Source organism: Myotis nattereri, assembly GCF_964212035.1.
Source record: "Myotis nattereri genome assembly, chromosome: 1".
Classification (NCBI taxonomy): domain Eukaryota; kingdom Metazoa; phylum Chordata; class Mammalia; order Chiroptera; family Vespertilionidae; genus Myotis; species Myotis nattereri.
The window spans coordinates 179,249,838-179,262,692 of NC_138075.1; the positions used below are offsets into that span (position 1 = coordinate 179,249,838).

At 39.2% G+C, this 12,855-nt stretch overlaps 1 protein-coding gene and 1 pseudogene across 2 annotated transcripts in view; both read right to left on the reverse strand.

Annotated features, from left to right (window-relative positions):
• Positions 1-261, reverse strand: part of LOC308529786 (prostaglandin E synthase 3-like) — a 633-nt pseudogene extending 372 nt beyond the window's left edge. The window contains exon 1 of the transcript in view: positions 1-261. This exon is cut by the window's left edge and continues 372 nt beyond it. The product of the transcript in view is annotated as a prostaglandin E synthase 3-like (transcript).
• CFAP299 (cilia and flagella associated protein 299) overlaps positions 1-12,855 on the reverse strand; it is a 561,069-nt gene that overhangs the window by 487,200 nt on the left and 61,014 nt on the right. The window lies entirely within an intron of this gene.

A 12,855-nucleotide genomic window follows, 5' to 3' on the forward strand; every position in this document is an offset into this window, starting at 1 on the left:
GGATTTTTCCAAATTTACATTAACATTTTTACTGCCTTCAACACAAAATTCAATGAAGACGCACAGTTCCTCCGAGTGATGGTACCACTTTGCAAAAGCAGGCTGGCTGCCCGGCGAGCAGGGCCTCGGTTTCTGGTGAATGTGTGGTGGGCAGTGACTCCACTCCCATGGTGACTCCGGTGTTTCCCCACTAGCGGGGCCCCTTCTCACTTCGCTCAGGCAATGACTGCAGCACTGGGGCCCAGAGAGAGCACCACTCATGTCAGGGGGAAGAGGAAGTGTAGGAAAAGGTATGGAGGACAGAGAATGAAATGCGAGTGTGAGTGTGGGAGCGAGGTGTGCGTGGGAGCCAGGGCTGGTGAACTTGTATTTTTATGTAATTTTTACATTATAGCAAATAAATAATCTATAAACTTTTAATGAAAAGTAATGAAACATTTAGCACAAAATTGTGACAAGTAATTAAAGTTAAAATGTTTTCAAGTGATTTAATCAATAAGAAATAAGTGAACTAGTATTTGCTTGCAAGCATTGAAGCCACTTGTGCATTTGTATAAAGAATAAAATAATCTGTTTATAGTTTTGAGGAAAGCAAACTTGAAGCAGTACTTTTTTAAGGTAAAGTATTCTCATTTCCCCACAAATATTTCTGTCTTCTATCCTTCCATCTGAGAAGCAGAATTTAGCTTTTACCACAGACCTTTTTTAGGAATACATGGCTGTAGTAAAATGCGTGGTTTAATCACTCTGGTACATGACACATCCATATTGTTTCCACAAAATAACACCTTAGGAGAAATTACACATCTTTATAAAGCTTTTCATACCCCTTTTCTTTCTATAGTTTTGGATATTTGGGAATTAACAGATTTGGAACAAAATTAATTAAGTACAATAGGCACAGAAAAACAATTGCTCATTATCTGCTATGCCATACCATTTTTTTGAAGCCTCTTTGATGAGAGTAAAGTTTTTGTTCTTTGAGAGCAGTCATTTAGTGCTCTACTGGGCATACAAAATAAGTAACAAAGCTGAGAAATAGGGGGAGAGATCAACCAAAGGACTTGTATGCATGCATATAAGCATTACCAATGGACACAGACACCAGCGGGGTGAGAGGATGAGCAGGAGGGGGAGGCAATGGGGGGATAAGGAAACATACGTAATACATTAATCAATAAAGAAAGAAAACAAAAAGATGAAAGAAAAAATAAACTATGTGTTTACATGTCAAAAAAATACATGTTGCTGAAAATAATCTGGGAAAGATGTGAAGTTAGGTATCTTACTCCCCTCCGTCCAACTCCAGATTCCCATTAACATGAACGAAAGTACATAAAAAATAGGTCAAACAGCCGAAACCGGTTTGGCTCAGTGGATAGAGCGTCGGCCTGCAGACTGAAAGGTCCCAGGTTTGATTCTGGTCAAGGGCATGTACCTGGGTTGCGGGCACATCCCCAGTAGGAGATGTGCAGGAGGCAGCTGATCGATGTTTCTCTCTCATCAATGTTTCTAACTTTCTATCTCTCTCCCTTCCTCTCTGTGAAAAATCAATAAAATATATTTTTAAAAAAATAGGTCAAACATTGTATGAATACTGGAAACTTCATGCCAAAAAATATACATTTCTTTAGAAATAACATAAATGAAAGAAACTAAGTGCTGATTCCCAATATTTTATCATCATAAAATAGTTTCCATCTTTATTTGCTTTTAGATTTTTCTATATCTATTTATAAGTGAGATTCGGACATTCCTTTCTTTATTGATTTACAAATATGGCCATTTTACCTAATGTTTTGCAATGACACCTTAAAAATTACAGCTCTTAATCCCAAATCAACTTCTTTCAAAAATAATATTTAATTATATTAAAAAACATTGACGAAGTCCACTGGAATCACATTAGTTATGCAACATTTCATAGGTTGGTCCTACACTTAAAAATCAAATTTTATGCTCAATATACATCGAGTGGCCAGATTATTATGACCACCTGACATTTGTAGGCAAATTAACTACAATTTCACGCTGAAGTTGCTAGAAGGCCAGACCATTATAAATATGGAAACAGGTTGTTTACTACGATAGAAGTGATTTTTTTCCTGAAGATAGGGGTAAACAACGCGATTTAACAGCCTTTGAACGTGGGATATATTTGAACGTGAGTGGCCAGATTATTATGACCACCCCATCAGTACTTCATTGGGACACCTTTTGCCTTCAATACTGAGGTGATTCTTCTTGGCATTGACTCCACGAGATGTTGAAAGGTGATGCGAGGAATCTGACACCATGCCTGATGAATAGCACTGTCCAGTTCTGTGAGATTTGATGGTTGTGGAACCAGCTGCCTGATGACTCTTTTAACTTGGTCCCACAAATGCTCAACTGGATTGAGATCTGGTGATTGTGGGGGCCACCTAAGCAAGGTAAAGTCTCCCTCATGTTCTTGAAACCACTCCTGCACAATATGAGCACCGTGGCATGGCGCATTGTCTTGTTGGAAGAAGCCATCTCCATTGGGATATGCCATCAACATGATAGGATGAACTTGATCAGCAATGATACTTAGGTATGTTGTGCTATTCAGACGTTGTTCCACATGAATTAAAGGGCCCAAATCATGCCAGGAAAACATGCCCCAAACCATAACACTGTCCCCACCAGCTTGAAGGGTTGTACTCATGCATGTGTTGTGCATGCTCTCATGCTGTTTCTGTCAAATTCTCACTCTACCATCTGCATGATGCAACTGGAAACGTGATTCATCGGACCACATGACTCTTTTCCAATGATCAACTGTCTAATCCTTGTGTTGAATTGGAGACGTTTTATCTTGGTAACTGCAGACAGCAAACGTGTTTGAAGAGGCCTTTGGCTTCCATATCCCATACGATGCAGTGTACAGCTAATCTGCCTCCAAAGTCAGGTGGTCATAATAATCTGGCCATTCAGTGTGTGTGTGTGTGTGTGTGTGTGTGTGTGTGTGTGTATCCCACGTTCAAAGGCTGTTAAATCGCATAGTTTACCCATATCTTCAGAAAAAAATCACTTCTACTGTCATGGTAAACAACCTGTTTCCCTATTTATAATGGTCTGTTCCTCTAGCAACTTCAGCACGAAATTATAGCTAATTTGCCTACAAACGTCAGGTGGTCATAATAATCTGGCCACTCAGTGTAAGTTTGTAATATATGAATGTGGTATAAGATTTTCATAAAGAAGAGTTTATAATTGAAAATTACATAAAATTTCAGCACCATAGTCACCAAAATAAATTAACAAGTGAAGAATGATGATGGCCTGGTTAGAATACAACCATAACATATCATTAAATAAATTAAAAGCAGAAACATTTCTAGAAAGTTCCTACTTAGATTTTATACTGATATATATATATATATATATATATATATATATATATATATATGTGTGTGTGTGTGTGTGTGTGTGTGTGTGTGTGTGTGTGTGTGTGTGTTAGGTGTTTCTATTACAATATCTTACCATTAATATAGTTGTCTAAGATTTTTCTATTCTCAAAAATACATTTCTACTTTCTCACCAAATTTTAGGCAAAAGAGTCTGTGAGTCTTTCAATTAAATATGCCCTATTGTTTCAGCAAGGCTAATAAAGAGTCATCTTGTTCAGATAAATAACTCTAGAGCAATTAGTTAGTCCCAGCTGATGACTGATTTTATAATATTAGTTGAATATTGGGTGGGATGCATGGAAACCTACCAGAATTTTCCTAGGCTCTTTGCCAGAGAGAATTCTTGTCAAGAAAAACAGTACTGTGATTTCAACTTTGAACTCTGAACTGTACATTGTGTGAACTTGTCAAATACTCAGCCCACAAATAACCTCATGCTCTTTCTGAAAAACTTGCCAAATGCAATGAATCTGATTTAGTGGAAAAAAGTATTAAAGGCCAAGAAAAATACACACATTGTGTATAGAGTGTCAATAATTTTGGAAATATTAGTTTACCTTGATTCATGATTTCATTTTAAAAGAATGCAGTGTTGTTTCTGCTAAAATATTTTTACCATAATTAGTTCATTTCTATCCCAAGGAAACATTGTCTTCATATATTACTACATTTGTACATTATTTTCTTATACTAATTAATTCAGATGGTTAAGACATGATGTTACTAAGGTCAAGGTTTCTGATTCTACACCCATTCCCATGCAGATTACTTAAATTATTGAAATTACACCCCATGACCTAAATCCTGCCCACACCACTTTATAGGTCAAATAAGGCCCCTCTACCACCTCCTTGGCCCAAAGGGAGGCCCCGTGCATGAACCACATGGTCCTGGGACTTCAATAAAGTTTCCCTTTCATTGACTGGAGCAGTAAGTATATATATGACCTAAATATACCAATTAAAAGACAATGAATGGCAAAGTAAATTAAATACCATGGACTAACTATACGCTGTTGGAGGAGCTAAACGAATAATTTTTCCTCCCACCTTGTAAGTTCTTCTGGCTGGGTTAATAATCAAATTAACAGCGATAGATTAACAGGAGAAACTACATAAAGTTTATTATGAATGTGTATGCCATGGGTACCACAAGATATGGGACCCCCAAACACATTGGAAGTTGAGGTTTATATGCCATTTTGGACAAAGGACAAGGAAGGAATTGAGATCTGGGATTTCAAAGGGGAAGCAGGCAAGTCACAGGTAGACACAAAATTGACAATGGGACAGAGGAGACTAGCAGAACAGGTTTTCACATGGATCCTTCTTTGTCCACCATACTTCAAATAGGCTAAAGTAAAAATGCTAACCACTTCTGGTTTGGCACTACCCAATTCAAATCAATGTTTTTGCTCAAATAAACTGTTAAAATTTTCAATATGCCTCAGTTTATCTCTTAACAGTGGTCCCTCAAAATTGGTCACATTTTTTTTTTCTCAGTATTTCTTGTTTCATTGCTTCTAATGATTAAAAGCCAGTGAGTGGTAAAAGCATCCTTGCCTGCAACTCACTACCGGAGTATGTAAAAATAAAGTTAGTTTCATAATGTTTCTGCCAGATGTATAAACATTTATAGTTCTGTAAACTAGCCCTTGGGCTCTCCAACAAGAGCCTCATATTAAAGATGGATTCAGAGACAAACAGCATTCTGTGGGCAGGATTTGCTGACCTCAGCATCCCCCTCCTTTATGCAGTAAAATAAAGGATTGAAGAGAGTCTACAGATATGTGTCAATATAAAGAGATTTAGCTGTTGAATGCCCCCACTTTTCCTACCCGAGCCACACAAAGTAGTGGTGCTTGGACAGTTTCTACCCAACCCACGTATCTTGAAAGCTCCTATTTCATCAATGAAAAATTATGTCTAATATCACTTACGCTAGTTAACATAGTTTACCATCTCATTCTATCCATACAGCCACCCTCTTAGTAGCTATTACCATTGCCCCCGTTCTATATATGAGAAAACTGAGTCTTAGAGCTATTAATAGCTTCCCCATTGATATCCTGTTATTAAGTGAAATCAAGTTGCAAACTCAGAAACTCTAGGCCCAAATGCCTGCTCTTAACCATTTTGGACCCACTGATTCTATGTTTAATAAACACTCCAGGCCCCTTCCCCTGGAGATTCTGATTTGGCAGGCCTGGGGGACCCAAAAATCTACTAAGCAAGGGAACCTCCAAGAAGGTTCTATGAATAGGCAAGTTTGGAAAATCCCACACTATGCTATGCTGAATCTCTAAAAATTATAACATAAATGTAACCTAAATGCTAATATAATATGTAACTAAATTCATATATTCTGACTTTTAGATTCACTTTTTTTATGAAGATGAAGAATAGCAGATAGTCTTTAATCTTCATATATTTTCTACCTTTTAGAAAATTGTTAGTGAACTCCATATCCACAGTCTTCCAGAAAACATAGCAAAACATAATATAATGGTCATATTAAACATAAACACACACACAGGAGCCCAGCCAGTGTGGCTCAGTGGTTGAGCAACAACCCATGAACCAGGAGGACATGGTTCAATTTCCAGTCAGGGTTGCAGGCTCAATCCCCAGTAGCGGGAGTACAGGAGGCAGCCAATCAATGATTTTCTCTCATCATTGATGTTTCTATCCCTCTCTGCCTCTCCCTTCCCCTCTCTGAAATCAGTAAAAACATATTTTTAAAAAAATTAAAAAATAAAGAGAGAAAAATAATGGCTAATAAGAATAACACTTTTATAAGAAACCAAGATGGCGGCATAGGTAAACATGGGAAATTGCTGCCTCCCACAACAACTTCAAAAATACAACGAAAAGACAAAACGGACATCATCCAGAACTACAGGAAGGCTGGCTGAGTGGAAATTCTACAACTAGAAGGAAAGAGAAAAGCACACTGAGACCCAGAGGAGCTGCGGAAGTACAGTGCAGAGGTACGGAGGCTCGAGCACGCACAGAAAGGGGCTGGCACCTGAGGACGTGGCTGTCTTTTTGAATTGGGAGGGAGTCACAAGCTCCTGACTGCTCTGAACTCCGGTTCTGGGAAGTCTCTGGGGACCCAGGACTCCTACAGGGAGAAACTGGACTGTCTGGCAGCAGGCAGAACTCGGAACTTGAGGGTGGCTTTCCCTCAGAGGTGCTTGCAGCAATTACGGAAACACTGAGACGCGGGGGCCCTTAGGGCAGGGCTGAGGATCACCCATAGCTGCTTGATCCGCCCTTTGATTCCCTGAGACCCCGCCCCACCCAGGCTGTGGTAGAGGCTTTTGCATATGAATGCCCTGGCCCTTTGCAACCTGAAAATTACCTAACAAATTGCAGCTGGGCCGAAACCGGTTTGGCTCAGTGGATAGAGCGTCGGCCTGCAGACTGAAAGGTCCCAGGTTCGATTCCGGTCAAGGGCATGTACCTGGGTTGCGGGCATATCCCCAGTGGGAGATGTGCAGGAGACAGCTGATCGATGATTCTCTCTCATCGATGTTTCTAACTCTCTATCTCTCTCCCTTCCTCTCTGTAAAAAATCAATAAAATATATTAAAAAAAAAAATTGCAGCTGGGCCAGACAGACCCACAACTTCCAAGAGAAGGCCCAAGGTCCCACAGCAGCTTGCATTGCTTCACAGCTGGGCCTCATCGGGGCACCTCCAAACTCCAAAAAAGGAAGGGGAATCTGCTGTTCTCTTTGTAGCTCCTGCTGGGTAACCTCAGGCAGAGGCTAAATTAGCACCTCCTTAGATCCAAGAGCCACTGTACCCAGTGGTCATAGTGGGACCATCCAGATTACAACTCCTCAGATCCATAAGGGACAAACTCAGGGGGCAGACTCAGTGAGCACCAAAGCCCCACTGAAGCAAGTCTTGCCCCAGAAGGGTGTCTTCAGCACAGAAGTTCTCCCACTTCAGACACAGCTTATTCTCACTGCCAATTGGCCTGGAGGTCATTTCCTCCCAGTGATCCTACAACAATCAAGGCATAACTACAACAAGACTGTACACAAAGTCCACAAGGGGGTTCACCAAGAGTGTACACCTTAGGTAAATGGGGAGGCTGAGCAACTGGGCCCTACAGGACACCTAGCACACAAAACCACTCTATCAACACAGGGAAGCATAAAAAATGTGGAGACAAAGAAACAGGTCACAAATGACAGAAATGGAGGAAAACAAACGACTGGATATAGAGTTCAAAATCACGTTTATAAGGTTTTTCAAGGATTTTATGGAAATTGCAGATAAATTTAGTGAGAACCTGGAGGATATGAAAAAAAAAGACCAACTAGAAATTAAGCATACACTGACTGAAATAAAGAATAATATACAGAAATCCAACAGTAGACAAGAGGGTCCCAAGAATCAAGTCAAAGATTTGAAATACGAAGAAACAAAAAATACCCAACCGAAAAAGAAAAAAGAAAAAAGAATCCAAAAATATGAAGATAGTGTAAGGAGCCTCTGGGACAACTTCAAGCGTACCAACATCAGAATTATAGGGGTGCCAGAAGAAGAGAGAAGGCAAGATATTGAAAACCTATTTGAAGAAATAATGACAGAAAACTTACCCTACCTGGTGAAAGAAATAGACTTACGAGTCCAGGAAGCGCAGAGAACCCCAAACAAAAGGAATCCAAAGAGGACCACACCAAGACACATCATAATTAAAATGCCAAGAGCAAAAGACAAAGAGAGAATCTTAAAAGCAGCAAGAGAAAGACAGTCAGTTACCTACAAGGGAGTACCCATACAACTGTCAGCTGATTTCTCAACAGAAACCATGCAGGCCAGAAGAGAGTGGCAAGAAATATTCAAAGTGATGAATAGCAAGAACCTACAACCAAGATTACTTTATCCAGCAAAGCTATCATTCAGAATTGAAGGTTAGATAAAGAGCTTCACAGATAAGAAAAAGCTAAAGCAGTTCATCACCACCAAACCAGCATTATATGAAATGCTGAAAGGTATTCTTTAAGAAGAGGAAGAAGAAAAAGGAACTCTTACCATTTGCCACTGCATGGATGGAACTGGAGAGCATTATGCTAAGTGAAATAAGCCAGTCAGAGAAGGATAAATACCACATGATCTCACTCATTTGTGGAATATAATGAACAACATAAACTGAAGAACAAGGACTGATCCAGAGACAGAGAGGCATTGATTGGACTGTCGGGCCTTGGAGGGAAGGTAGGGGAGGGAGGGTAAGGGGGAAAGATCAACCAAAGGACTTATATGCAAGCATATAGGCCTAACCAATGGACACAGACAACGGGGGGGGGGGGTTGAGGGCATGAGCGGGGGATGGGGGTAGGGGGTAACGTGAGGATAAGGACACATATGTAATATTTTAATCAATAAAAAATATATTTAAAAAAAGAATAACACTTTTTTCTTTCATAATTTGCTTTAAAAAATAACTGAAGTAATCTCTATTAAATAATTATTGAATATATTTAGGTAAATAAATATGGAAACAGTTAACATGTTAAATGTCAGACTGTTTCTAAAAAATCAAATTAAAAAATACTAAAGCTCTAGGAACTCTGTTAACGGTCCTTGATGCTGTTGTTGAAGAAGAAGAATTTTTCCTCTATCCTCCTAGATTCTTGGCCGAGACCTCCCCATGTAATAAAAAACATATTAGTAGGAGAAAAATAAACAAAAGTTCAATATTCTGTACACCCCCTATATATAAGAGACCAAGGAAAACTGAGTAACTCCCTAGAATGACCCAAGCCACCACCTTAAATAGCATCTCCAGCTACAGATAAAATAAGATGCTGTGAGGAAGGGGAGTCAGTTATGGGAGGTTATCAGGCAAAGCAAGGTAAGCAAGGATAAGAATGTTATTCAGACTAAGGCCATTGCCTCTCCATTGATGAGAGTTTCTAGAGATTTAACCCTCCTCCTCTTCCTGTCTTGGAGAGGGAGACACCCTTAACAAATAAGAGATTTCCCTTATAAATGTAAATATCCCTTACAAAAGGGTAGCTTCCACTAAGTGTTCAGAGCTTTTCTGGCATCTGCTGCTTCTTAAAAAATAATCAGCTCATGATACTCCTAATACCAAAGAAGTGTATTTGGGGTAGCAAATTCCGTTCCCCTTCACTGGTCAATTTTGTTAAATATACTGATGCTATAAAAATTTTAATATATATAGTTATTGACTAAATGATCCTTTTCTCTATATTTGCACAAAAATATAACTTCATCTATACATTTAGACACACACACGCACGCACAGCATTTCTACTGAGATCAACTTTCTTCCAGCTTGATTACCAGACATTTTCACTTTAAATTAAGAGTCTGCGATTTTTACACAAGACTATAATCATCCCCCAGTGTAAAATCACTATTCAGGCCATTCAACACTGTATTTTTTACAAAAAACTCCACAGTAAAGGAAATGTTTTTAAACAGTGAATATGTAACAAGGCAACATGTGATTAAAATTCAATACATTATCTCTTTCAAATTTTATTACTGCAGGTGCAGAACACAACTGTTGAGAGGCTTGCTAAGGGCAAAGTTCCCTTTCATTGAAAACAATTCTGTTTATACACCTGTGTTTACAAAGATTCTAAATGAAAAGACCTAGGAACAGATAATGGAACAAGAAATAACACTAAACATTGTCTTCACAGAAGCCTAAATCAGTCCTTCCCCAAAGAAAGGAAGGAGAAAAATCCTTGTATCTAGCAAAGGTATCCCCAGAGATGCGTGTGTTCTCAAAACATTATGTGTGGTAATAAATGCTTTGGATTATAAGGGGGAAATATTTTTATCACTCCCTAATGGAGAAATAGTTACCAGGAGCAAGTGTTAAGAATTTGCTCTGTGTCATTTGCTATATAGTTATCATTTTCAATTCAACAGGTATGTATTAAGTACCTGTTATTCATTCAACAAATATTTATTGAGAGCCTACCATATGGTATACAATGTAAAAAAAAATCATGAGAAATTATGGGATAGGCTTTGCAAGATGTAAAAAAAAAAATGACATACAAAATAAAAATGCTAAGTACAGCCTATAATCCAATTACTATTACAAGGCGCACTAAACACCAGCTACCCAGAATAATGCCCAAAACTATGACAATTCAAAGAGAAGTAAAGAGAGGTACTCTGATGCAGTAAAAGTTTGTAGAGTGTTATCCTATGCCAACTTACTTGTTTGAATATTTTTTCTTTTTTTTTTAATTTAAAATTTTAAACACCCAAAGAGTGAGAATAGTACATTAAGTCCCCCAAGCAACCATCACCCCGCTTCCACAATTATCAATGTCTTCTGTCAATCATTTTTTTTAAATATATTTTATTGATCTTTTTACAGAGAGGAAGGGAGAGGGTTAGAGAGTTAGAAACATTGATGAGAGAGAAACATCAATCAGCTGCCTCTTGCACACCCTCTACTGGGGATGTGCCCGCAACCAAGGCACATGCCCTTGACCGGAATCGAACCTGGGACCCTTCAGTCCGCAGACCGACGCTCTATCCACTGAGCCAAACCGGTTAGGGCTTCTGTCAATCATTTTATCTGTCATCTCATTCTTCCCCTCCCCTCCTATGTTAAAGGAAATCTCACATGCCATATCATTTCATACTTATCTCTAACAAGTAAAGACTTAGAGAACACCTGTGCACATATTATATTATTCTCACACGACAATTTATTACAACATTTCATTTCTTAAAAACAATTCAAATTCAGCCCTAGCTGGTTTGGCTCAGTGGATAGAGTATAGTGTGCTGACAAAAGGGTCCTGAGTTCAATTCCAGTCAAGGGCACATGCCCAGGTTACAGGCTCGATCCCCAGTGGGGGATGTGCAAGAGGCATCCCTCATCATTGATGTTTCTATCTCGCTCTCCTTCTTCTTTCCTCTATGAATCAATAAAAATATGTTTAAAAAAGAAAGAGAAAAACAATTCAAAATTAAATTCCTTTTTACTATATAATACTATCTAATCATTAATGTTTTTCACCTACTTAATTTAACTTATTTACTGAATTTTTTACCTGCCTTATTTGGCTTAATATTCTACAAGGATTTGATTACAGAATTGATTTCACTTTGAAATTTCTCAAAACCATATTTTTTAAGTATATTTTTATTGATTCCAGAGAAGAAGGGAGGGAGAGATAGAAACATCAATGATGAGAGAGAATCATTGATCAGATGTTTTCTGCATGCTCACACTCCTGCAAACCCCTACTGGGGATCAAGCCCACAACCTGGGCATGTGCCCTGTTGGGGAATTGAACCGTGACCTCCTGGTTCATAGGTCGATGCACAACCACTGAGCCATGCCGGCCAGGCTACTACAAATTCTTTCAAGCTGAATCCATCATTCCTTAGGAAGCTGCCTCATCCCTGGTGCCACCCATGAATGCTAGTTCACAATGACTCTCAAAAGATGACATTGTACTATATTGGTGATAAACACAAAAGCAACTTTTACCCAGAGCCTGCAGGAAAGTGTGAATGATAATTCCCTTTCTAGTCATGTGAAACCTATCTTTGGGATTTTATAATGCAGAACAAACATCTTCCAATAATTCCTCTTCTTCAACTCCTCAGGCTATCATCACTGCATTCCTAGAATGTGATCTTACATGTTAAAACTTCAACCCCATCTTCCACATACCACCATAAGTGGGCAGATAAGGGGAAGAGCCATGGGCAGCGAGAGAAGAGCCTGCTGGAGCAAGGAACGTCCCTCTCTTCCAACATGACTTAAGACAAATGAGGGTTCCTTTTCAGGTTTCCTTTTTTCCTTTCATTCATTTGTTCAGCAAATATTTGTGGAAAATTTCTTCTTGCCTGACACTGTGCTCTTTACTTTTCCACTGCTTTCTGACTTACCCATGCTCCCCCCAGCCCCATTTTATTGAGCAATAATTGACATAACAGTGTTGTAAGAGTTTAAGGTATCCTATCTAATAAAAGAGAAACATAGTAATTGGTGTACAACCGCTACCCTTCCCATTGGCTAATCAGGGCAATATGCAAATTAACTGCCAGCCAAGATGGCGGCCGGCAGCCAGGCAGCTTGAAGCTAACATGAGGCTTGCTTGCTTCAGTGACGGAGGACTCCAACGTTCCCCACCTGCCGCTGCAGGCCTCTGAGCTGCAACTCTAAGCAACTATGTAACAAATATAGAAGCTAAACAAACCCCAGAAATCTGTTTTAGTCCGCCGGGCTTCAGCCAGCAGGATCGCAACATTGTAAGCAAAGGCCAGAAACCTACTTTCAGTAGCAGAGGCCTAAGAGCTGGAGCCAAGCCTCAAAGCTAAAGCTGGCCCAGAATAAAAAAGAAAAAAAGGAACGGTTGGGAGCTTCAGTCACCCCCAGCCTGAAAACAGCCC